We start from the raw sequence: 24,538 nt of genomic DNA, 5'->3' as shown, positions 1-24,538 counted from the left end.
AAAAATGATAAAAATTTCATTTGGGTACAGTGTTGTATGCCCGCGCAATTGTCATTCAAAGTGCATCAGCGCTGAAAGCTGAAAATTGGTCTGGGACTGAGGGGGGTTTAAGTGCCCAGTAAGCAAGTGGTTAAATGGGTGGAACTCCGCTTTTACGGTCCATACACACAATAAGAAAATCAGACAAAAAATTTCCGTAAGAGGAACAATCGGTCGATTATCTGTTTGTTGGTATAGGGCTTTTGACATCTGATTTCGCCTTTTCCAAAAAAAAAAAAAAAAAGGTGCAAGCTAGAAAATGTTTATGTGTACACCAATTGTATGGAAATAATCAAATAGAAAATACGCCGCAGGATCAAAGCAAAGTATGACTCAGAAGACACCAGTGTGTAGCTACGTTTGCCCTTGTTGTTCGAGAATTTTCATACAAGGTAATATCATTCTCGGGTACTTAATGATATTCACCTTCATGGAAAATCAGACGATCGTTTATCTGATTTTCTCATAGTGTGTATCAGGCCTAAGAAACATATTTTCCCAAGAATTTTTATTAGAATTTCTGCCAATTTGTTTGAAATTCTACCCATCTATGGCCAACTGGCCATAGATGGATCAAAATGTGTCTGGTTGAGCAGGGACCAGCTGAATCTCAATCGGTGTATGGGCTAATTGTACACAATGCAATCTATTAGTCGATTAGTGTACAAACCAGCCTGTGTGGTTTTCCTGAACGATCAGCTAATCACTTTGATTATTTGAGGATCAGACTTTCTCTACTATATATCCTTTTTTGTGGAACTTTGGACTCATCGTGATTCCATTTGTTATCTTCCTATTTTTAATTGAAAATCAAACAGATGGTGTAGCGCAACACCATCTGTTTGATTTTCATTTTATTATCTGGGGGTTAGGGTTCATACCCCTGTCGGTAGTTTGCTGCAACCTATCCTTTTAAATAGTTTAGGCCCTTGACGACAGCGCGGGGATACCTTAACCCAAATTCCTATTTTTAATTGCTCTCATAGACTGGTGGCATTTTTGTTTATTTTTCCTGAACGATCGGTGCAGCTGACTTTCCTGACAGCTCCATGTCAGCACAGTTGTAGGCTCATCAGGAAAAGAAAATTGCGGTAAGTATTTGATATTCAGTTTTCTGTTTTTCTACCGGGGGATGGGAGAATCGGCTAATATTTTTTATGTTCAACCCAATGATTGAATGAAAAAAATGAATCATGCATGGCTTGCCTAAGAATGTGTTGAGACTTTTTGTATACATTTTCCTAACCTAAGATTTTTCTTTCATTCGAAATTCTATCCACCCAGTGTTTACTACCTTGTCATTCTATAAACCCAGACATGACCTGGGATTCTCCTCTGCTGCCATAATCTTTATCCTCCGCCAGGTGGCGGTGTAGAGTCCGCTGTGTGCGCTGACAGTGCCCATAGATGAGAGTAGTGCGGGACTGGGCTGTGCGGACACACGTTCCTTCCTCCCATAGCGTGCAGTTGCCAGGGAACTGAAGTGAACCTGCATGCACTTTCCTCGCCCGGACTCATCTCTCCCGCTGGAGGGACGGCTCGGAATCTGCGGGGCTGCCGCTCCTTAACTCTAAAAGTTCTCATTGATTGGATAGCCTGAGAATTGGAGGATCTGGAGGGTGAGCGATCCTAGGAGACAGCTGGCTGCAGGTAAGTGATGGGCAGGTGGGCTGACTGTGCTCTCCATGTACTGAGCACCCTCCATGTACTGAGCACCCTCCATGTACTGAGCACCCTCCATGTACTGAGCACCCTCCATGTACTGAGCACCCTCCATGTACTGAGCACCCTCCATGTACTGAGCACCCTCCATGTACTGTGCACCCTCCATGTACTGTGCACCCTCCATGTACTGTGCACCCTCCATGTACTGTGCACCCTCCATGTACTGTGCACCCTCCATGTACTGTGCACCCTCCATGTACTGTGCACCCTCCATGTACTGTGCACCCCCCATGTACTGTGCACCCCCCATGTACTGTGCACCCCCCATGTACTGTGCACCCCCCATGTACTGAGCACCCCCCATGTACTGAGCACCCCCCATGTACTGAGCACCCTCCATGTACTGAGCACCCTCCATGTACTGAGCACCCTCCATGTACTGAGCACCCTCCATGTACTGAGCACCCTCCATGTACTGAGCACCCTCCATGTACTGAGCACCCCCCATGTACTGAGCACCCCCCATGTACTGAGCACCCTCCATGTACTGAGCACCCTCCATGTACTGAGCACCCTCCATGTACTGAGCACCCTCCATGTACTGAGCACCCTCCATGTACTGAGCACCCTCCATGTACTGAGCACCCTCCATGTACTGAGCACCCCCCATGTACTGAGCACCCCCCATGTACTGAGCACCCCCCATGTACTGAGCACCCCCCATGTACTGAGCACCCCCCATGTACTGAGCACCCCCCATGTACTGAGCACCCCCCATGTACTGAGCACCCCCCATGTACTGAGCACCCCCCATGTACTGAGCACCCCCCATGTACTGAGCACCCCCAATGTACTGAGCACCCCCCCTGTACTGTGCACCCCCCCTGTACTGTGCCCTCCCCACATACTGTGCACCCCCCATGTTCTGTACTGTACACCCCTCCATATACTGCGGGCGTCCTCCATGTAATGCGCACCCTCCATGTACCGTGCGCCCTCCATGTAGTGTGTATGATTATACCAGGAACTGGGGAATCCCTCTGATCAGTGATCTGTGTAGGAAGATTTGATGTGTCTGATATGTAATGTAGTTGCGGTTTGTGTCAGTTGCACACGATCCATGTGTTATACCGTATATAGTATAGCTGATCTGTGAATACCATAGTGGAAGTGTTGCCTAGCAACCAGACTGGCATCAGTGGCATTTTATTTGTTGCTATGGGCGACCGCACTACTTCTGCATCTGCTTTGTTTTAAAGTGCTAGTAAACTCTGTTACACCACTTGTACCTACAGGTAAGTCTATAGTAAGTCTCACCTGTAGATTCTATGAATATCTTGCACAGTTTAGGAAATATTCTGAGCGATTTGAAGGTCTGAAGGTTTGGCTTACGGTGCCGGACCTTCTGAGCCTGTGCCGTAAATGACGACTGCCGCGCATGTGCTAGAGTGGTGTCCTTGCGCCCCCGGCCACTCATGTAGCCAAAGGAAAAATGTCAGCCCTCTGCTGTGGCATCGCAGTGCCAGAGGGCTTCATTCTAAGGTAGGTATATGATAATGTGCTGGTATGCAATGCATACTAGCACATTATGACATTGCCTTGCGGGGAATTTTTTCTTTTTCCACCACATGCGGTTTACTAATGCTTTAATTAGGAATTTGGAGCAGCTATGTATGGCAGCCAATCAGCTTCTAGTTTAGGTTAGGTGGAACTAGACTCCCCTTCTCTCCAGCGTTGTGGTGTCCTGGTGGCTTCTCACCGGCCACTGCCATGTTCAGCTGGGTCGGCTTCTGGGTACCCATCCTCTGCCATTTCCATTGGCCCGTCTGAGATAATGTCCCTCCCACACATGTGGCGGGGTTGATTACTCTCAGCATTGCGGAATATTATACATTGAACTGTGGGCAGATGGCGTACAGGCAGGTATGAAGCTTTAATGCAAGAGAAATATTCTGCATTAGAAATCCTGTCTGCCAATTGTTTTTTTTACGCTTTGAAAATTCAAACTAGAAGCTGATTGGATGCCATGCACCACTGCTCCAGATTCTGGCAGCTTCCGTTTTGATGAACTCCTGTGATTGGCCAGCATGTGCAATCATTACCATCCCTAAAGTGGAACTAAAAAAAGGTACACATACTTACCTTAGTTCCAACCGTCCGATGTCTGTGAAAGTCCCTCGCCAGCGCTGACATCTTTTTGCGGGTTTTCTGGATGCTGGTTTTTGACCATTTTAATTTGCCAGTGCGGGATGACGTCACATTCTCAGTGTGCCTGGATTTATACTGAGCTGTGCATGCGCAGCTCATGATACATTCTGCAGAGGATAGTAAATAGGCAGGTGTACTTTATTGTAGAAGAGTCTTTGCATAGCTGCAATAATGACCCTGTCTGTTCACAATTTTTTTGTTTCTAATCTTAGTTCTGCTTTAAGGTGACCATACATTGTACAATCTACTACCAACTATGTAGTACAAGGGTCTTCCTGATTCGATATAAATTGGATGTATCATGTAGGTTTGTCCTCATATAACATAATTTTGGTAAATCTAAATACGATTGTGCAACCAAATTGTATAGTATATGGTCAATCTTGGGGTCATCATCACACTACAATCTGTCCCTACAATCTTCATACAATCCTCTTTAGATTTGCCAATACTATGTATTATGAGGACCTTCGTAATCTAACCAATCCATGTGTATCCAATCAGCCAGGTCTGTGCAATATAACGTTTTTGGCAGATGCAGACTCCATACACACGTTGGACATCAAAGTCGCATGACAAATTGCAGCCCATTCTTTTCAATGACATCTGTTCAAATCAGTGTGACTCTAAGTCGCAGCGACTTTGTAAAGGTGCCTGCACTACTTTGGTGCAACTTTTGATGTGACTTAGATCCATAGAGTGCAAAGCCGCTCCAAAGTCGCACTGGAAATCATGTGACTTTGGAGACGCGCTAATGTGAATGGAGCCGTACAGTCAGATTGTAATGCGTGTGATCTACCAAAAACTATAGTGCATGGACCTGCCTGATTGGGTAGAAACTGAATGGTTAGATTGTCCTCATATTAAAAGATTGTACGGACAGATGGCAGTGTGTGGTGAGGTTTATGGTGTCAGATTGATGTGTGACTCTAACAAAGTGACAAAATCTGCAAACAATTGAACAACCATAACTTCCCTTCCGATCGATTACGTTTTAGTTTCAATCATATAGTTATTTTTTTTGTCTCTTTTTTTTGTTTTGTTTTTTTTGTTTTATGTTGTATTACATGTTTTGGAGATTTTTGCAACCGTGTAAGGAATTTTATTTGTATATTGCTTAAAAATAAATAAAGATTAAAGGGGGAAAATAAAAGATTTAGTTTCGATCAGATTTGTTGCAGCTTTTCATGAATGCGTTTGTATTTTGATCGATTGGATTCTGAGGTCCCATGGTGCAAACAGAGATGCGGTGAGAATATATATATATATATATATATATATATATATATATATATAATAATATAGTACATACACACACACACACACACTATTATATATTAATAGTTATTAACATATAATATATATGTGTGTGTATATTTAATAATATGTATGTAAATATACAGTCGTTCATTTTAAACGTATCTTAACTATCAATGTAAATCTACTTCCCTGTGTGTGTGTGACATTATCGATCAAATGGGTTGTCAACTATGGATCGGAGAAAAATCGAAAAACTTAGCAAAGCAAGACCTATATAAATAATAGCAGAGGACTTATTTGACTTTACAATGCCATTCGCTCCTTTGAGCATAATTGGCAGCTGCGCAGTTCTGGGCGATGGTGGGTGATTTGTGGGCGGGGGGGGTTGGCACCTCTCGGGGTGGTAGGTTCTCACCGTGGCCCCTCTGGATCTTCAGGAGCTGTAGTAGTGCTGAGTCTTCTAATCCTTTCATTAGTGTGGATCTCGCTCCCGTCTTCTGAAACATGCAGGTAAAGGCGAGTAGCGTTGCTCGGGGGCACTGGAGTAGCGATAAATCCTCAGATTAAAAAGCTGTCTGTAGAACGCTGGGAGTCTGCATACGGCTCATTTTCATCTACCTGGAAGACGGCTTTTTTATAAGATCTGCCAGCATTCATTGTAAATCAAGCATAGCAGATAAGAGGAAAACAGGTGACAGGAAACTTCAGAGGTCTCAGGGAGGGAAGAAGAGGATAGTGATGATTTATCCCCCAGAAGGAATGTTCTAGTCCCAGGCTATGAGTTACTATGTTTATGGTGGGGGGATTCATTCCTGAGCTGATCGTGGGATTACCTGGGAAAGAATCTGGTGTTTAAAACTGGTTCTGGACTGCCTTTCGCACATTTACTGTGGCAAGGCCGCCGGGTGCGCGAAACAACGTACCTGTACGTCGTTCCGTGCATTAGCTCCGGGGGGTGTGCATGCACCCCCTGCCGGAGGCGCAATTGCGCACTGATTGGCCAGAGGGGGAGCCAATCTGGGCGCCACCAGCAATCGTTCCCGGAGGAGGCAGAACAGCGATCTGCCTATGTAAACAAGGCAGATCACCGTTCTGTTAGTACTAAGCAGGAATACGGATCTTTCTTTTCCCCAGTCAAACAATCTCCCACACAGTTAAAAAGCACTCCCTAGGGATGCACTTAGCCTTTTAACCACTTGCCTACTGGGCACTTAAACACCCTTCCTGCCCAGACCAATTTTTAGCTTTCGGTGCTCTCACACTTTGAATGACAATTACTCAGTCATGCAACACTGTACTCAAATTCATTTTTTGTCCTTTTTTTCCCCACAAATAAAGCTTTCATTTGGTGGTATTTGATCACCTCCTGGGGTTTTTATTTTTTGCGCTATAAATGAAAAAAGACCGACAACAGATGGCACGTGACACTGACACGTGGCACTGATGACAAATGGCACTGATACGTGGCACTGATGACAGATGGCACTGGGGACAAATGGTGCTGACAACAGGTGGCACTGGGGGCAGGTGGCACTGGGGGAGGATGGCACTGGGGCGGATGGCGTTTTTTTTCCCTTATGGCCGCTGATCTCTCCCTTCTCACACGCTGTCTGTGTGAGGAGGGAGAGCGGCGCTGAGAGATGATCTCATATGTTCTCATTGGACACACTGTTATTGGCCGTTTACAGCGATCTGTGACTGGCTATGTCAGAGGGACACGGCCAGCACAGAACTTCCCCGATGCGCACCCGGGGAACCAGGGACGGCCTCCCGGCAGTTAGCGTCCGCTCTGTAGCCGTCTTTCAGCTATAGGGTGGGCGCAAAGTGGTTAAAGTCCACATTTTTTCAATGAGTTAGCGTGACTCAAAATGTGCTCTACCAAACGGTGGAGCAGAACGTTAAACGGTTAACCCTTTGATTACCCCTGATGTTAACCCCTTCCCTGCCAGTGTCATTAGTACAGTAACGGTGCATATTTTTAGCACTGATCACTGTGTTTTAGATATTAACAATTTTGGCTAAAATGAGAATCACAACAACTTTCACATTATGCCAAAACATTGGGCTGACTTTACTGTTTAATTAATGAAAAAAAAAAAAAAAAACGAAAGTGCATTTGTTCCAAAAAAATAGCGTTTGAAAGACCGCTGTGCAAATACAGTGTGACATAAAATATTGCAACAATTGCCATTTTGTTCTCTAAGGTCTCTGCTAAAAAAAAAAATATTATAATGTTTGGGAGTTCTAAGTAATTTTTCTAGCAAAAAATACAGATTTTTAACTTGTAAGCATCAAATGTCAGAAAAAGGTTTATTACGTGGTTTACCTGACCTTATTTACAGACCGAAATCCCTTTTGAGCTAAAAGAACTAAATGTTACAATGTTTATAGTTATCTCCACCTGAGTTATGTTGTGATAAAATTGGCAGACTGCCTGTTTTTATTTTTTTATTTTGACAGCTGTCAGCAGTGAGCAGAGAACTCTCTGCACTGAATCTAGGAAATGCTGTTTTAAGATCATGAGGGGGGCTAGAATCACAATCTTTATTCTTTAATGAATAATCATGCAGCTCTACTGTATTTGTGTCACTGCTCCCCCCCCCCCCCCCCCAAACAAGTGTCAAGTGTACAATTTGTCTGCCGTAATGTCGCAGTCCTGCTAAAAATCGTTTATTGTTGTCATTTCTACAAAAAAAAAAAATTCCATAAAATTATCCAATAGTCTGTAGACGATGTAACTTTTGTGCAAGCCAATCAATATACATTTTTATTTTGTTTATTTTTTACCAATAATATGTAGTTAAATACATATTGGCCTAAATTGATGAAGAATTTAGATTAATTTTTTTTAAATGATTGGATTTGTATTCTAGCAGAAAGTAAAAAATTGTGTTTTTTTTTTTTTTTCCAAAATTGTCGTTCATTTTTGTTTAAAAAATAAAAACTGCAGAGGTGATCAAATACCAAAAAAAATAACAATTAGTTGGTTTTACGTGCCAGAACCAGTATTAGACAAGATGAAGATATGTTTAAAGACAAAATGTTTTAATCCATAGAAGAAGTATAGAAATACAATGCTGCCCAATTTTCCATACAGTCAACAGAACGGTGGTGGGATTGACACGTTTCGCCCAGATTGGGCTTCTTCATGAATATATACATATTTTATAATTCTATTAACATATAATAAATATATTAACTGATGAGTAAACAGTACATCATTATTACATAGTATACCTACAAAATATATTGCATATCATAAACAACAATGGAAAAAAAAAAGTGAAAATCTACAGTACTCAAACGTCAGACAATCGGCAAAAGATCAGTGGTGTAACCCCTCATTCATTAGGATCCTGATTGACTAAAGTGTGGAGTGAACCCCTGTTCATTTTAGCCGATTTTTTTTTTTTTATGTCCCCTGCATATGATTGGGTTTCTATGTTCAATACCTCTCACCACTTCTGACACTTTAGTAAATTGGTCATATAGATGTCAAACTCAGCTCTTCCATTCTGTAATGGTGCAGCGCTTGTGATTTATTCTAAGGTAATAGCTGTTTATATAGTACTGACAATTTACATTCACATCAGTCCCTGGCAGGCATGTACTGGCCATAGGGACTATAGGGATTTTCCCGGTGGGCCGATGGCTCAGTGGGCTGGTTTCAGTGACAGCCAGTGGCATCGCTGGGGGGGACTTTTGGGGCTATAGCCCCGAATCTGGGGCCCATAGCCCCGAGTCAGTCCAGGAGTCCCCAACCACAGGGTCCCGGCCCACTACCTGCCCTCTTTCTGGTGACCCTGAGGTAAGGAGGGGCTCTCTGTGGACCCGGATGTAAGGGGGGGCTCTGTGGGGACCCGGATGTAAGGGGTTGGCTCTCTAGGTACCCTGATGTAAGGTGGATGATCTCTGGGGACTCTGATGTAAGAGGGGCTCTCTGGGGACCCTGATGTAAGGGGAAGGCTATATGGGGACCCTGATGTAAGGGGAGGCTCTCTGGGGATCCTGATGTAAGTGGGGGGCTCTCTGGGGACCCAGATGTAAGGAGGGGCTCTCTGGGGACCCTGATGTAAGGGGAGGCTCTCTGGGGACCCTGATGTAATTGGGGGACTCTCTGGGGACCCTGATGTAAGGGGAGGCTCTCTGGGGACCCTGATGTAATTGGGGGACTCTCTGGGGACCCAGATGTAAGGAGGGGCTCTCTGGGGACCCTGATGTAAGGGGGGCTTTTTTGAGCAATTGCGTACAGTTTATATACTGTTTTTTGCGTGTTTGCAAAATTAAAGTGGGCCGGTCTGGATGAAGTCCAGGGCCAAATTTTTGTCCCAGTCCAGCCCTGGTCCCTGGCTCAAGGAACCCTAGCATAAGAAAAAATAATTTCACTGGCAGGGAGGTTCAAAAGATGTGCGGCCATTCATTAAAACTGGAAGAGAAGCATTTTAAACTGCATAGAGGGTTCTTTACTGTCAGAGCGGTGGGGATTTGGAACCCCCTTCCACAAGAAGTGATCATCAGCAGGGAGTGTCGCTAGTTTCAAAAAAAAATTTTGATGGTCATCTTAACAATCACAACATACAGGGTTATGGGATTTAATATTGCCTTAAACTCACACACACCACAGGATGGACTGGTGTCTTTATTCAACCTTACCAACTGTAACTTGTAAGGGGCCATACTAACTAGGGAAATTAAAGGAAAATACAGTATTTGAATTACAGATATTTATATAGTGCCCAAAGTTCATGCAGCACTATACAAATACATTCACATCAGTCCCTGCCCTAAAGGGACTGGCAATCTAAGGCTCCATTTGCACGGTTGTATAGCCACACTGTGAATCCCAGTGACAACAATCGACTGGTTTCTGGGATTGGCAGCAGTGTGCAGACGGCGGCTTTGATTGATAGTTAAGAGCAGATAGCAGATTTGATTGTCCACTGTGAGCAGATAGCAGCTGGGATTAGCAGGTAGCTGCCCAGCCCCTACAATACAATGACAGCTGTCAATCTCATGCCACAGGAGTCCATATTCTTGCTGCAGGGATTCACAGGATGGATATATATATATATATATATATATATATATATATATATATAATATTATGCACACACTAGGGACAATTTAGACCCTGGCAAATTAATTTACCACCATGTCTTTGAAGTGTGGGAGGAAATGCATGCACAGGGAAAACATGCAGGTAGTGTTCTAGTTGGGATTCAAACCAAGGACCTTAGTCTTGTAAGACAGGAGTGATAACCCCTAAGCCTCTGTGCTAATAGACTTTAAAATAAATCTAGCTCTGCAGCTCATAAAGGGCCATAGATATTGGGGAAAGAAAAGTACATTATATTAGTGGAATGTATGGAACCAAGTCATGCACCCTCCCTTCATTAGTTAGAGCACATTGATTAATTGGGCCGGAAATAAAGCACAGAGAAGGAAATTGTGTATTTGAATTCGGTTTGGATGGCAGAAGAATTTGGTTGTTTTGTTTAAAGTATTGCACATGAGTATCTTCAGTACAGCTGCACGATTAATCGTTAACAAAATTGCGATCTCGATTTAACCTCCCACACAATCTTAAAGAGGAAGGAGCTGCACAAAAAAAAAAATATTAAAAGCCAGCAGCTACTAATATTGCAGCTGCTGACTTTTAATAATATCACACTTACCTGTCCCAGGTTCCAGCGATGTCGGCGGCAGATGACGAGCAATCGCTCGTCTCGCTGCAGCCACCGCCGCCATCCTCTGTCAGGGAATCGGGAAGTGAAGCAAGAGGGCTTCACTGCCGGTTCCCTACTGCGCATGCGAGAGTCGCGCTGCTCTGGTTCCCCGCTGTGTCTCTGGGAACTGTGTGTTTCCCAGAACACAACGGGGGGGGGGGGGGGGGGGCGGAGCCATGCGGCGGTGGGCGGAGCCATGCAGCGGTCTGGCTGGAAGTGGGTGCAGTTACCTGGATTATCCAGGTAACTGCACCCCCCTCCCCCCCGAAAGGTGCCGATTGTGGCACCGGAGGGGGGGAGGGATAATACTAGCGGAACTTCCCCTTTAGGGTGAAGAACCGCTTTAATCCATCATTTCCATGATTAATGCAAGTGCTGAGCTGTTTTGCTCACAGCTGTCAAAAGGAAAAAAAAAAAAGCAGCTGACAATGTTTATCAACAAAGCACTGCAAGAGAGATAAAATGAAACAATGAGAATTTAACCTTCTGTTCTTTTAACGATCAAAGCGATGAACTTCGGTCTGCAAATAAGGTCAGTTTAACTACTTAAAGTGGAAGTAAACCCTCCTATCGTTTCCAGCCATGGAAGCTGCCATCTTGGCATCTGTTTAAGCTTCAACTGCCATAATGCTGAACTTGTGATCAGTTATGACACCAGCCATTGGATGGTTTGACAGTTTGGTTGAGAACTCAACCAATGTGACAGTTAGCATGTTAGAATGTAACTGTTTTTTGAAACTATTAAATCGATGGGTTTACTCCCGCTTTAAGGCCTTTTTCTGACACTTGTTATTTCTATATATATATATATATATATATATATATATATATATATATAATAAATATAATATATAATTTTTTATTTTTTTCTCTTTTCTTTTTCTCTTTTCTTTTTCTCTTTTCTTTTTCTCTTTTCTTTTTCTCTTTTTTTTCTCTTTTCTTTTTCTCTTTTCTTTTTGTTTTTTGTTTTTCTCTTTTCTTTCTTTCTTTCTTTCTCTTTCTTTCTATATTATAGAGACCTTTGAGAATAAAATGGCAGTCGTTGCAATATTTTATGTCGCACTGTATTTGTGCTGCAGTCTTTCAAACTTTTTTGGGAAAAAAAATACACAAATTAATAAAAAATGTGCTATTATTATTTTTAGTATTATTGTTGTTATTTTATTATAGGGTTCAGCTGAAACAAGATATGTCAGTTTTTCAGCCAGTCTTTGCCAAACTGTTTGATTTCCAGATCTATTATCCACATCAAATGATGGTGGGGATGTCACATTACACACGTGCTGGTTATTTAGTACTGTCACTACATGTATACTATGTAATAAGTATTGTGTGAGACAGAATTGATTGCTGTGCTCTGGGGTGGCAATCAGACACCCCAAGTACACATGTGCCACATCCTAACAAATTGAGAAAGTTGAGTAATAGGAAAAATTTACTTTGATGGCACATATAGAAAAATATAACAAATTTTAATAGTTCACATAAATTACAAATGTATACAGTGCACATTTAATAAAACACACAATTTTGTACATAGGGAAGGACCCATTGAGAATACCACTTGTATAATTCCTGTGGACTTTACTGTATGGCATCAGCTCTTGGGTGTTCAAAGGTCCTTGAAGAATTAAAATTGCTCTACATGTTCGTGACTGTAAATGTCGCTTCTTCATTAGCTTCTGTATTTCTAGTTAGAAGAACAAACTTCAATTAGAATAAGATATAGACAAAAAGATGTAAAAATATTTGGGGTGCATACACACATGCATATACATAAAATATGAACTCACCACGAATGGTGCTATAGAGGATTTCAGCGCTCACCCATACCAAGTATTGCATGAGACAATTCATGCCAGGCAGGCAAATAATATAGATTATATAGTTCTGTCTTTTAAAGTGGCAGAAAAACTCTGCTTTTAATCTTGTACCTACAGGTAAATTTATAAGTCTAACCTGTTGGTACAATAAATATCTCTGTTTAGGAGATATTCACAATTTCAGTGGCTGGTGACATCCCAGGCATATGCGCTCTGCATTCGGGCGCACTGAATGACTTTAACGAGCCTGTAAGGACAGGTACATGGAAGCTGATTTAAAGCCTAAGTTAAGATACGGTAAAACAAAAAACCTAAAGATCAGCACAAGGGACATAACTTAGACCCCTTTCACACCAGGGCGTTTTGCAGGCGCTATAGCGTTAGAAATAGCGCCTGCAAAACGCCCTAAAGAAGCTGCACCATTGTTTGTAGTGTGAAAGCCCAGAGGGCTTTCACACTACAGCGGTGCGCTGGCAGGACGTCAGAAAAAAGTCCTGCCAGCAGCTTCTTTGGAGCGGTGAAGGAGCGGTGTGTTTACCGCTCCTCCGCCGCTGCTCCCCATTGAAATCAATGGGGCAGCGCTGTAATCCCGCCGGCAAAACGCCGCTATTGCCGGCAGTTTTAACCCTTTCGCGGCCGCTAGCGGGGGGTAAAAGCGGCCCGCTAGCGGGCGAAATGCGCCGCAAATCCGGCGGTAAAACGCCGCTAAAAATAGCGGCGTTTTACCGCCCACGCTATCAGCGGTGTGGTGTGAAAGGGGTCTTACAGTCAGTGGGATGTGCTGATTCCTCCTCCTATCCATCTCCCTCCACCCACCCCTACTTCCATGGGTGGGCATGGACAGATGAGAATTTCTACTAGCAGAAGAGGAATCGGCACAATTAGCTACGCATAGGCTTTAAAAGTGCAGATCTGTGACCTGAAATAAGCATGCAGCCAGTGAAGTTTAAATTCTTGCCCTGCATCTGTTTCTAATTGGTGACTAATGTGTGTGTATAATAGCCCCAAAGTTTTCCCTCTTCGAGCCTAAGTTTAGGTAAAACTTTATTTGTAAAAAAATAAATAAAAAATCAGCACCAGGGATGGCATTTAATCCCAAGTGTCCCTCGTGCTGGTTCTGGGTGAAATACTTGAAATCCAAGATACTTGCACCCACAATCGTTAGTTGTCCTTTTATTTTACTCCTTGAAATGTCCACAGTGTCCAATAAATATTGTGATTTATATAGGAAACTCCTACAGAAAATCTCTTTACAGATATTCTTAGATTCCACATACATTATAATTTAGTATTACAGAACTGAAGTTTTTCAGGCCTCACTGCCATATCCAATACATTTGTGGCAACCTCATTTGATATGTCTAGTAGTCAAGAGACATTGTTTGTTTATTGTCAGGTTATCTGAAACACCAAGTAGGTCAAAGATCAACAATACCTCTAGGGCCGCGTACACACGGGCGGACTGTTCGCCCAACCTTGTCCGCTGAACAGTGTTTGGGCGGACAGTCCGCTCGTGTGTGGGCTTTCAGCGGACAGTTTCAGCGGACAGTTGGACGGACAAAGTCTTTCGGAAATTCCGAAAAACTGTCCGCTGAAACTGTGTTTGAGCGAACAGTCCTCCCGTGTGTGGGCCTGTCCGCTGTACTTTCGAAATGAGCGGACTGTTCCCGCTCGGAAAGTCCGCCCATTTCGAGCGCGTGTACAGGTAGGCGGGGCCCGCGAAGGAGACGTCGCGGGCTCCGCCGCCTGGAATGGGCTTAAAGGGGAATCCCAACGGCGAAAAAAATCGGCGTGGGGGTTCCCCCCAAGTCCACAACAGACCCTTGTCCGAGCACGCTACCCGGCCGGCCAGGAAAGGGGGGCGAGCGAGCGCGCTCCCCCTCCTGAGCCGTACCAGGCCGCGTGCCCTCAACATGGGGGTGCCTTGGGGAAGGGGGGGCCGCGCGGCCCCCCCACCCCAAAGCACCTTGTCCCCATGTTGATGAGGACAAGGGCCTCTTCCCGACAACCCTGGCCGTTGGTTGTCGGGGTCTGCGGGCGGGGGGCTTATCGGAATCCGGGAGCCCCCTTTAAGAAGGGGGCCCCCGGATACCGGCCCCCCACCCTATGTGAATGAGTATGGGGTACAATGTACCCCTACCCATTCACCTGTGAAATAAAGTACAAAAAAAAACACAACACATGGAAAAAGTATTTTATTGCACAGCTCCGGGGGTCTTCCGTCTTCGGGGGTCTTCTCGCCGGACTCCTCCGCTATCTGTGTGTAGCTCTTTTACTAGCGGAGGAGTCCGGCTTTCTTCCTCCCCGCCGCCGGCCTCTTCTCCCGACTTCGGGGGTCTTGTCCCCCTCTTCGGTTCTTCTGCCGGGCCACCGCGCCTGGTCCGGTGGCCCGGTCTTCTGTCGCCGTCTTCCGTTCTTCTGTCGCCGCCTTCGGTTATTCTGCCGGGCCACCGCGCCTTCTTGTAGCTCTTTTACAGGCGATGGCCCAGTCTTCTGTCGCCGCTGTCGTCGTCGCCGCCTTCCGTTCTTCTTCTTCTTCTTCTTCTTCTTCTTCTTCTTCTTCTTCTTCTTCTTCTTCTTCTTCTTCTTCTTCTTCTTCTTCTTCTTCTTCTTCTTCTTCTTCTTCTTCTTCTTCTTCTTCTTCTTCTTCTTCTTCTTCTTCTTCTTCTTCTTCTTCTTCTTCTTCTTCTTCTTCTTCTTCTTTTGACTCGACGATCTCTCCGGCCGGAATGCCAGGGACACGCTCCGCTGCCACTTATATAGTGACCATGGGTTGGTCACATGGGTTGATGTCACATGGGGACTATGACATCGTAAGGGGGCGGGGTCACCATGTGACCAACCCATGTGACATATACCATGTGACACCGCCCCATTGTCACTATATAAGTGACCGCACAGCGCGGCTCTGCCATTCCGGCCGGAGAGCTCGTCGAGTCAACATCTCCAGGAGAAGAAGAAGAACAAGAAGAAGAACAAGAACGGAAGGCGGCGGCGGCGGCGACGACAGAAGACCGGGCCACCGCCTGTAAAAGAGCTACAAGAAGGCGCGGTGGCCCGGCAGAAGAACCGAAGAGGGGGACAAGACCCCCGAAGTCGGGAGAAGAGGCCGGCGGCGGGGAGGAAGAAAGCCGGACTCCTCCGCTAGTAAAAGAGCTACACACAGATAGCGGAGGAGTCCGGCGAGAAGACCCCCGAAGACGGAAGACCCCCGGAGCTGTGCAATAAAATATTTTTTCCCTGTGTTGTGTTTTTTTTTTGTACTTTATTTCACAGGTGAATGGGTAGGGGTACATTGTACCCCATACTCATTCACATAGGGTGGGGGGCCGGTATCCGGGGGCCCCCTTCTTAAAGGGGGCTCCCGGATTCCGATAAGCCCCCCGCCCACAGACCCCGACAACCAACGGCCAGGGTTGTCGGGAAGAGGCCCTTGTCCTCATCAACATGGGGACAAGGTGCTTTGGGGTGGGGGGGCCGCGCGGCCCCCCCTTCCCCAAGGCACCCCCCCATGTTGAGGGCACGCGGCCTGGTACGGCTCAGGAGGGGGGGCGCGCTCGCTCGCCCCCCTTTCCTGGCTGGCCGGGTAGCGTGCTCGGACAAGGGTCTGGTGTGGACTTTGGGGGAACCCCCACGCCGATTTTTTTCGGCGTTGGGGTTCCCCTTTAAGCCCATTCCAGGCGGCGGAGCCCGCGACGTCTCCTTCGCGGGCCCCGCCTACCTGTACACGCGCTCGAAATGGGCGGATTTGCCTCCTCCTTACGTGGGCGAGTCCGTTCATTTCAAAAGTTGAGCGAACTGTTTGCCCAACCTTGTTCGTCAAACAGTCCGCTCGTGTGTGGGCAAGTCCGCTCATGCAAATTTTGAGCGGACTGTTTGCCGAAACTGTTTGACGAACAAGGTTGGGCAAACAGTCCGCGCGTGTGTACGCGGCCTTGGGCGCTATGTATGGCTTATGCATATGAATTATTTAAGAAGAACATCTCTCATCCAAGACTCAGTAGGGCAGCAGCAGTGATGGTATTGGCTAATGATATGACTTGTTTCATTACTGGTATGAGTACTTTGTAACATTAAAGTAGAACTATTGGCATTACATCTTTGTCCCATTGGGGAGATTTACCTTCACTTCCTGTCCCATAGCCAAAACAGGAAGTGAGAGGAAATCCCTGCAAATTAAGGGAATCCCTCCCCGACCAGGTCACCAGAGCTAGTGTCCCCATTGGAAGATTTTCCCTCCATTACTTTTCTGGAGGCAACCCAAAATTTGGGATTTTCTTTTACTTTCAATGAACAAATAAAGAGGTTGATTCTCCCGAACGGGGAGCAATAAAAACTGACAGGTGTTCTAATCGCTTTCTACTCTATCCAAAACTATGAAAAAAGTTTTGCCTTTAATTATACTTTTAAAGTACAAATAAAGGCAAGACTTTTTTTTTTTTTAGTTTGGACCGCATGGAACTGGATTAGAACCCCTGTCAGGGTTTTATTGCGGTCTGTGTCCCCATTAGGGAGATTCACCCTCTCTATTTGTCCTGTTTACCATTATCCTTGAACGTGAAAGTAAAAGAAAATCCCAAATTTCGGGTTGTCCTCAGATGGCAAAAAATTAACTGTCAGGGGTTAGACCCTCCCTTGCTCTATCCAAAATGGGGAAAAAAAATGTACATGTATCTCCTTTGTGTTAAAGAAGCCCATAGTAGGCCATATATGTAAAGACCACACTGCTCAACTCAGTTTAGGGCCAGGATCATGAGGTGCAGTCTTTAAAGCAAACCATCACAAATGTATGTTTCCACTGCAGCTAGTACTCTGCTTCCGTTGACTTATTGCCAATGAGAGTGAAGAAATATTCCCATTACTTCTGATGATGGAAAGCACATGACTGGCGATTGGCCAGGGCTGTCACATTTTGACAGGAAGACAGTCCAGACCCATGTGTAACCTCCATTTGAAGCGTAACCTGGAATCCCTTTCATTGTCCTAGTACCTGCATGGATGAGCAGGAGAGTGAATGGAAGTATGTGGGGCACATAGGCAAAGCTTCGGTTCACTTTACGTGATCTGGAAATATTCATTAAATTGGACCAAACAAGGTTAACAGGCTGATGACCAAGTCAAAATGATAAATTTGTTTGGCAGGTTCTTCTTGCCTTTCTGGTAGTAGAAGATACCAAATAAAATATACACAGTGACTACATACATGGACAGATATGTATGTGTGCCTGGATTTTCCATCCAATCTATATTTGCTGTAAATGTAGCACAAGAATGTGTATAGTCGTATGTATATCTTCTTTCTGAGGGTATTTGTTATAGTCAAGTTACATAATAATAATTTATATTTTTGGAGCCAACAGATGGAGGTCTAGGTTCTTTTTCTACACATTTTACTATGTCTTCTTACCAGTTGTAAAACTCCCGTTTACAAAGTTCAGTAGCACAAGCTGAAATGTGTACACACGCAAGTGAAAGGGTAAGAGGAATGACTTGCCACCTCTCTGATGGTTGCAATTTCAGTTATACAAAGCCTGCTGATTGCTACTGCTATGTACTCATTGCACATAAACCAGGAGTCTCTGGTAAACCGTATTATTAAAGATCTGAGGGGAAACGGGGGAAAAGTGACCTGGGGTGTGCCAAAGATCACATGGTCAGTATGCCTAAAATGGGGCATACCCAAGTAAAAGTAAGAAATAGCAGGAAAAAAGGGGAAGGGTGGGTGGGACACGAGAGAAACCGTCAACAGCAAGGAGGATAGAGGGCGGATTTAAATACATGCAGACTCCTACTACAAAATCAGGCTGACCTGCAGTCAGCCTTCCATTTGTACTCTGAGTCTCTAGTAAACCGTATTAGGAAAGGTCTGAGGGGAAACAGGAAAAGTGACCTGGGGTGTGCCAAAGGTCACGTGGTCAGTATGCCTAAAAGGGGGCAAAAATAAGACAGTAGGGTGAACTAGTAAAAGATATAATTGAAAGTAATCGTATGTGACATTGAGCAGCCAAACGCATGAAAGCCCGTGACATCTCAACATGTGGATCCGGGATGTATCTGCAAATGCATGCTGAATTCCACCTACCTAACTTCTCCAGCATGAAACATGGACCCCTTGGTGAGAAGCAGCAAAAACCACACCTATCCTAAAAGAATGGCCAAACCTAGGTATGGCAGCAGGGTATGACAATGTTTCATGCACTGCGCTAGTGAAGAAGGCAACACTAGGGAAAGGAAATGTGGCCTATCCCTGGGAACTTCCGCTGTTGCCATCATGAGTTGGGCTAGGACTGACCGGGCACCAGCTTGTGGAAAGCTTGAGCTGTGAGTGGCAAAAAGGCAATGAAAGCAAGTAGATATTGAATGTTTGTGACAAAAGAACCTAGGATACCAAGACGGAAAAACCTGGAAGGTATCCCAGGCCGTGACACCAGCCTTCATAGGCTTAACTAACAATGACGTGTTGATCAAGCTTCATCTGAAGCAGAAAAAGCCGGGACGGTGTAGCACAGGCGTACATGAGTGGGACCTGCTGGAAAAAGTCGGGTAACTAAAACAAGACAGAGCATCTGCTGCTGTATTCTCTACCTCACCGCTGAACCTATAGTGAATGTAAAAATGGAACTGAAAGGGCAGCCAAATTAGCCTACATGCAACAAAGAGTAAAGACCCAGATCTGCTATAGAACAACACCTGAGGTAGACTGATTATCCGTGCAATAACCAAGCCTACCATTCCCTTGCCATCAGAGGGACGTGAGCACAGAGAAAAGTGACATTAGTTCCTGTAAATAGGCGGGACCCTGTTTGGAAACTTCAATGAGGAGGAAAATGCTCAGATAGTGGACAACTACATGACAGCATACTACATGGGAGAGTATCAAGCTGCGAAAGTATCCAAAGGCCACGGCTGCTTTAGGACCCAAAGGATAGTTTAGTAGCAAAATAACACAGACCCCTCCACCTGATCCTATGCCACTGCCAGAATGACAGCTGAATGGGGAGGTTTCAAGGAGGCCATGCTACCATGTTCAGAACCCCTAACCGGAGCTGGATGGATGGTGGCAAAGTCTTCGATATCTGCTGCCTATGACATGACCTATGCAAACAAGAACACTGTCATAAACAAGAGTTAACCAAACGAACCCCAACCTACCCTAAAAAAAGGAAAATCTTTCTTCCCTTACCGCTACTCATATAAAGGTGACGGTGAATAAATGACAAAGTAAACTGAAAATGTGTCAGTCTCCAGAAACTAGCAAGGCCAAGTTACCTGAGGCATGTGAGGCAAATTTAAAAATGTAAACTCAGGCCTATGCAACCTGAAGACGTGTCAGGCAAGTGACATGAGAAGTGCGATGTCATGACATATGAACCTTTGGAACCCATGAACGTGATAAGTAACCCTACAGTGGAGCGTTGCTGTGAGATCTAAACGTGTAGATATGAACCTGACTCGTGTATGAAATGACAATAAAAAGAAATGTACGTTGTACCAGACTGAAAACGTATCAGTCACAAGAAACTAGCCAAGCCGAGTTACCTGAGGCATGTCAGGCAAATTAAAAATGTAAACTCAGGCCTATGCAACCTGAAGGACATGTCAGGCAAGTGAATAGTGAGATGTCACGACGTATGAACTCATGACGTGGTCATGTGAGAAACGGATGAGGAGACTTGCCACTTATATACAAGCCAATTACAAACGATTAACTCAATCCTTTGGCACCCATAACGTGATAGGTAACCCTGCAGTGGAGTGTTGCCAAGAGATCAAATGTGTAGATGAAAATAAAGAAATGTATGTTGTGCTGGACTGAAAACGTACCAGTCTGAAGAAACTAGCAAGGCCAAGTTACCTGAGGCACATCAGGCAAATTAAAAACATAGACTCAGGCCTATGAACCTGAAAACATGTCAGGCAAGTGATAACTAATCCGTGAGCACCTGAAAACGAGTCAGGTAACTGCAGTGGAGAATGCCATGATTTAACCATGAAGATGCAATCTCAAAATGACGAAAAAGTATGAATGGTACCCAGCAAAATAATGAAAATAACAACCACAAACTGAGTGAAAAACACGTAACTGGGTGAGGAACATAAACTATGTGAGAAACATGAGCAAATTGAGAAAAGTAACCTGCGTCAGGAATGTGAGCTGCGTGAAGGAACATAACTGGACGAGAACTGTGAGTAGTGTGAGCAGCATGAGAACCAAGACTGCATGAGAAACGCCAACTGCATAAACGTAACGAGTAACGTGAGATACATAGGAGATGTGGGTAACGTGGGAAAACGTGAGTTGGCCTGAGAAAAGAAAGTTGCGTGAGAAACTAAAAAATTGCAGGAGTAACGTAAATTGCACGAGAAACTTAAATTGAATGAGAAAACGTGAGTATGTACGAGATACGAAAGCTGCACAAGAACAGATAGGGAGACTTGCCACTAAACAAGCCCCTTAAAAACAATCACATTAATTTGTTTTTTTTTGTTTTTTTCCATGGAACAAGTCTGCAGTCACAATTAGGGGAAGGGGCATGACAGATGGTGGCGTGGTTGTAAAACAAAACGCAGTTAGGGGACCATAAGACAAGAGAACTTTGGATTGGGGTAGCCAGGTACCCAACCTATGGGTACCAATGTAGAGGAGTAGGTTAAGACAATACAAAGTTACATAAATTGGGTAACATGTCAGATAGTTAGGGTTAGGCTTGACTACACCAAAAAGCATGGCAAAGAAATATGCCTTCCATGCGTTTAATGTCCGCTGCCAGTCTAGCATCCTAGCAGCACAGATCCCACCCCTCCCCCCTGATGCCATGTGGAGTGGACCTTGCTCTGCCCCCTCCCCACCCCCTAAGTCACACCAAGAAAATGGCTGGACCTTTAACTGCCCCTATCTGGACCCCCCCCCACAACCACTTAACCAAGCCCCCCAGCTAATAAGAGCAAACACACACTCCCCCCACAAAACTCAACCGCAGAGAGTAATCAAAACAGCCCCCCCAAGCCCCTCCGGACACCAAACCTGCAAGGACGAGCTGATACCCCTAAACAATGCCCCGAAAACGTAACCTGTGAGTGAAGCGAACCCCCGAATCGTAAGGTGGGAGGAAGCGTCTCCCGCTCTGCTGTGACCTGAACGAAGAGACCTAAAACTAACATTGTGTATATGTGTGTATATATATGTATGTATATATATATATATGTGTGTGTGTGTGTGTGTGTGTGTGTGTGTGTGTGTGTGTGTATATATATATATATATATATATATATATATATATATATATATATATATATATATATATATATATATATATATATATATATATATATAATTAAAATGGCTATTACCCCCAGGGTTATGTGCGATGACCCTTGTTAGTGTCCTAACAAGTTTAAACTCAGAATTCTCTAGTCTGCTTACTTCAATGTAGCTCCAGGGCATATTCACTCTCAGAGCTGAATCCTTGGTGTGAAGTTGGGCACCAGTCATTTAGAAAATTCTTGAAGTTTTGTTTGCTGTATCATTCAAGCAGTAAAGAAGATGATGAAACAGACAAAACAAAACTACTATAAATCCAGCAGCTTCTATGTTTTTAAAGCAGAACTCCAACCATAAATAACAAAAAAAATGCATAGCCTCTTTAAATATAATGTAAAAAAAATAGCTTTTGTTACAGTATTTACCTTCAATCCATAGATTTCCCTGTAGTCCTTTTTTTTTTTTCTTTCTTTCTTTCTTTCTTTAGTCAGTCTACTTCTTCTGAGCCCAAGTCATCTTGGACACACTCCAGCCTATGACTGGATAGTAAAAGGATCATCCTCATCATGCATAAACTGACTCTTTGTACTGCTTATTTTTCTCTCCCTCCATCCCTGTTGTACAGGTACTGCAAGAGGCTGATACCAGGTCAAATTCAGGCACTTACACTGCTTACGTTTAAAATTACATTTTTTAATTACAGAGGTGCTTTATTATGAATATTTTAAGTCTTTCTAGATTTCTGCTAGATTTTTTAGGATGTTGTAGCAAATTGTCTCTTCTAGGCCAGGGGCCCTCAACCTTTTTGGCACCAGGGATCTGTTTAATGGCAATTTTTCCAGAGACTGGTGTGGGGGATCACAGAGTCAGTCCTCAGCACCTCTTTACATCACATCCCCCCCCCTTTACAGCACAGGCCCCCTTTATATCAGTATCCACAGTCCCCCATTACATCACAGTTTCTCATTTTAAAGCAGTGTCCTCAGTCCCCCATTACATCTCAGTGCTCTGTTTCCCTTCACATCAGTCCCCTTTACATCACAGTGCTCCTTTACAGTGCAGTCTCCTTCACATTAATGATCTGAACAGGACTGTCATAGGCCGTGGTTGCCGCTCAGTTCTGCTGTGGGTCCCAGTTATCAACAGGCCACGAACTGGTACCAGTCTGCAGCCCAGGGGTTGGGAACCCCTAGTCTAGGCTACATACACACCTAGGAAGGCTGGGCAGGACAAGATCTTTCAAAGTCTGTGTCTGAATGTCTGCTTGATTATTCTTTCTGCAATTGCAGGTCAACAGAAAAGGTTCTACTTTCTTCCGTTTTCCCGTAAGCAAGTTCAGCACCACTTCTATATAGGCATCTGCAGGCACTTTCCCACTTGTTTGCAGTCAATAAAGAGGGTTTACATTACTTTGGTCTCCACAGCCACTTTCACCACTGGGGAGAGTTCTCAGGCATAACTTCTTTAGATGGAGGCCTAGACAACATCAACATTTCCCACTGGACAGCATCCCAGGAACTTAACATATTACCCCTCTCAATGTACACCAGTTAGATTAAAGGCTATGTTTACTTTTCCAATAAAAGTCCTAATGTATTCAAGTATCCCCAAGGTCATGGTTATCCTTTCTTCCTTGCTTGTTGAGTTACTGACCCTAAAACAAGTTTGTGGACATGAGAGAATCTGACACTATTGGCTGCATGCATGGCCAGGATCATTGGCTAATGCCCCGTACACACGAGCAGATTTTCCGCTGGAAAAAAATTGGATGGTTTTTCCAACGGAATTTCGCTCAAGCTTGGCTTGCATACACACGGTCACACAAACGTTTTCTGAACTTTCGACCCTCAAGAACGCGTTGACGTACAACACAACGAGCTGAGAAAATGAAGTTCAATGCTTCCGAGCATGCATCAAATTGTTTCCAAGTATGCGTAGGAATTTTGTGAGTCGGAATTTGTACAGACGATCAGAATTTCCGATTGGAACTTTTTCCGACCGAAAAATAGAGAACCTGCTCTCAATCTTTTGCTGGCTGGAATTCTTCCAGCAAAAGTCCGATGGAGCACACACACGGTAGGAATTTCTGACCAAAAGCTTACATCCGGCTTTTGCTGGCAGAATTTATGATCGTGTGTATGGGGCTTTAGTGTACTAAAGCAAGGCTAAGGATGAAAGCCCAGAGTCTGTTCATTTGAATTAAAACCAACAATGACAGAATCCCTAATTCCCTAATTCTTTCCCTTTTAAAGCGGAGGTCCACCCTAAAGTGGACCTTCCGCTCATCGGAACCCTCCCCCCCTCCGGTGCCACAATCGGCACCTTTCAGGGGGGAGGGGGGTGCAGTTACCTGGATAATCCAGGTAACTGCACCCACTTCTGGGATAGCTCTCTGCGGAAAGGGGCGTAACTTACGCCCCTTTCCGCAAGTGCCCGCCCCTTCCCGCAAGTGCCCCGCTGCCTGCTGGGAAACACACAGATCCCAGAGGCATCGGGGAGCGTCCTTATTGCGCAGCGCGATTCGCGCATGCGCAGTAGGGAACCGGGAAATGAAG

At 44.6% G+C, this 24,538-nt stretch overlaps 1 protein-coding gene across 2 annotated transcripts in view; it reads left to right on the top strand.

The window, feature by feature from the left end:
• The first annotated feature begins 1,442 nt into the window (after window positions 1-1,442).
• THSD4 (thrombospondin type 1 domain containing 4) overlaps window positions 1,443-24,538 on the top strand; it is a 975,100-nt gene continuing 952,004 nt past the window's right edge. For both annotated transcript variants that reach the window (XM_077470293.1, XM_077470292.1), the window contains exon 1: window positions 1,443-1,689. The gene's annotated coding sequence lies outside the window, so the exon portion shown is untranslated. The remainder of the gene's footprint in view (window positions 1,690-24,538) is intronic.

This window comes from Lithobates pipiens, unplaced genomic scaffold, assembly GCF_037356315.1.
Source record: "Lithobates pipiens isolate NorthernLeopardFrog02 unplaced genomic scaffold, aLitPip1_a1.2 Scaffold_8, whole genome shotgun sequence".
Taxonomy (NCBI): domain Eukaryota; kingdom Metazoa; phylum Chordata; class Amphibia; order Anura; family Ranidae; genus Lithobates; species Lithobates pipiens.
This window is presented reverse-complemented; position numbering and strand designations above follow the sequence as displayed.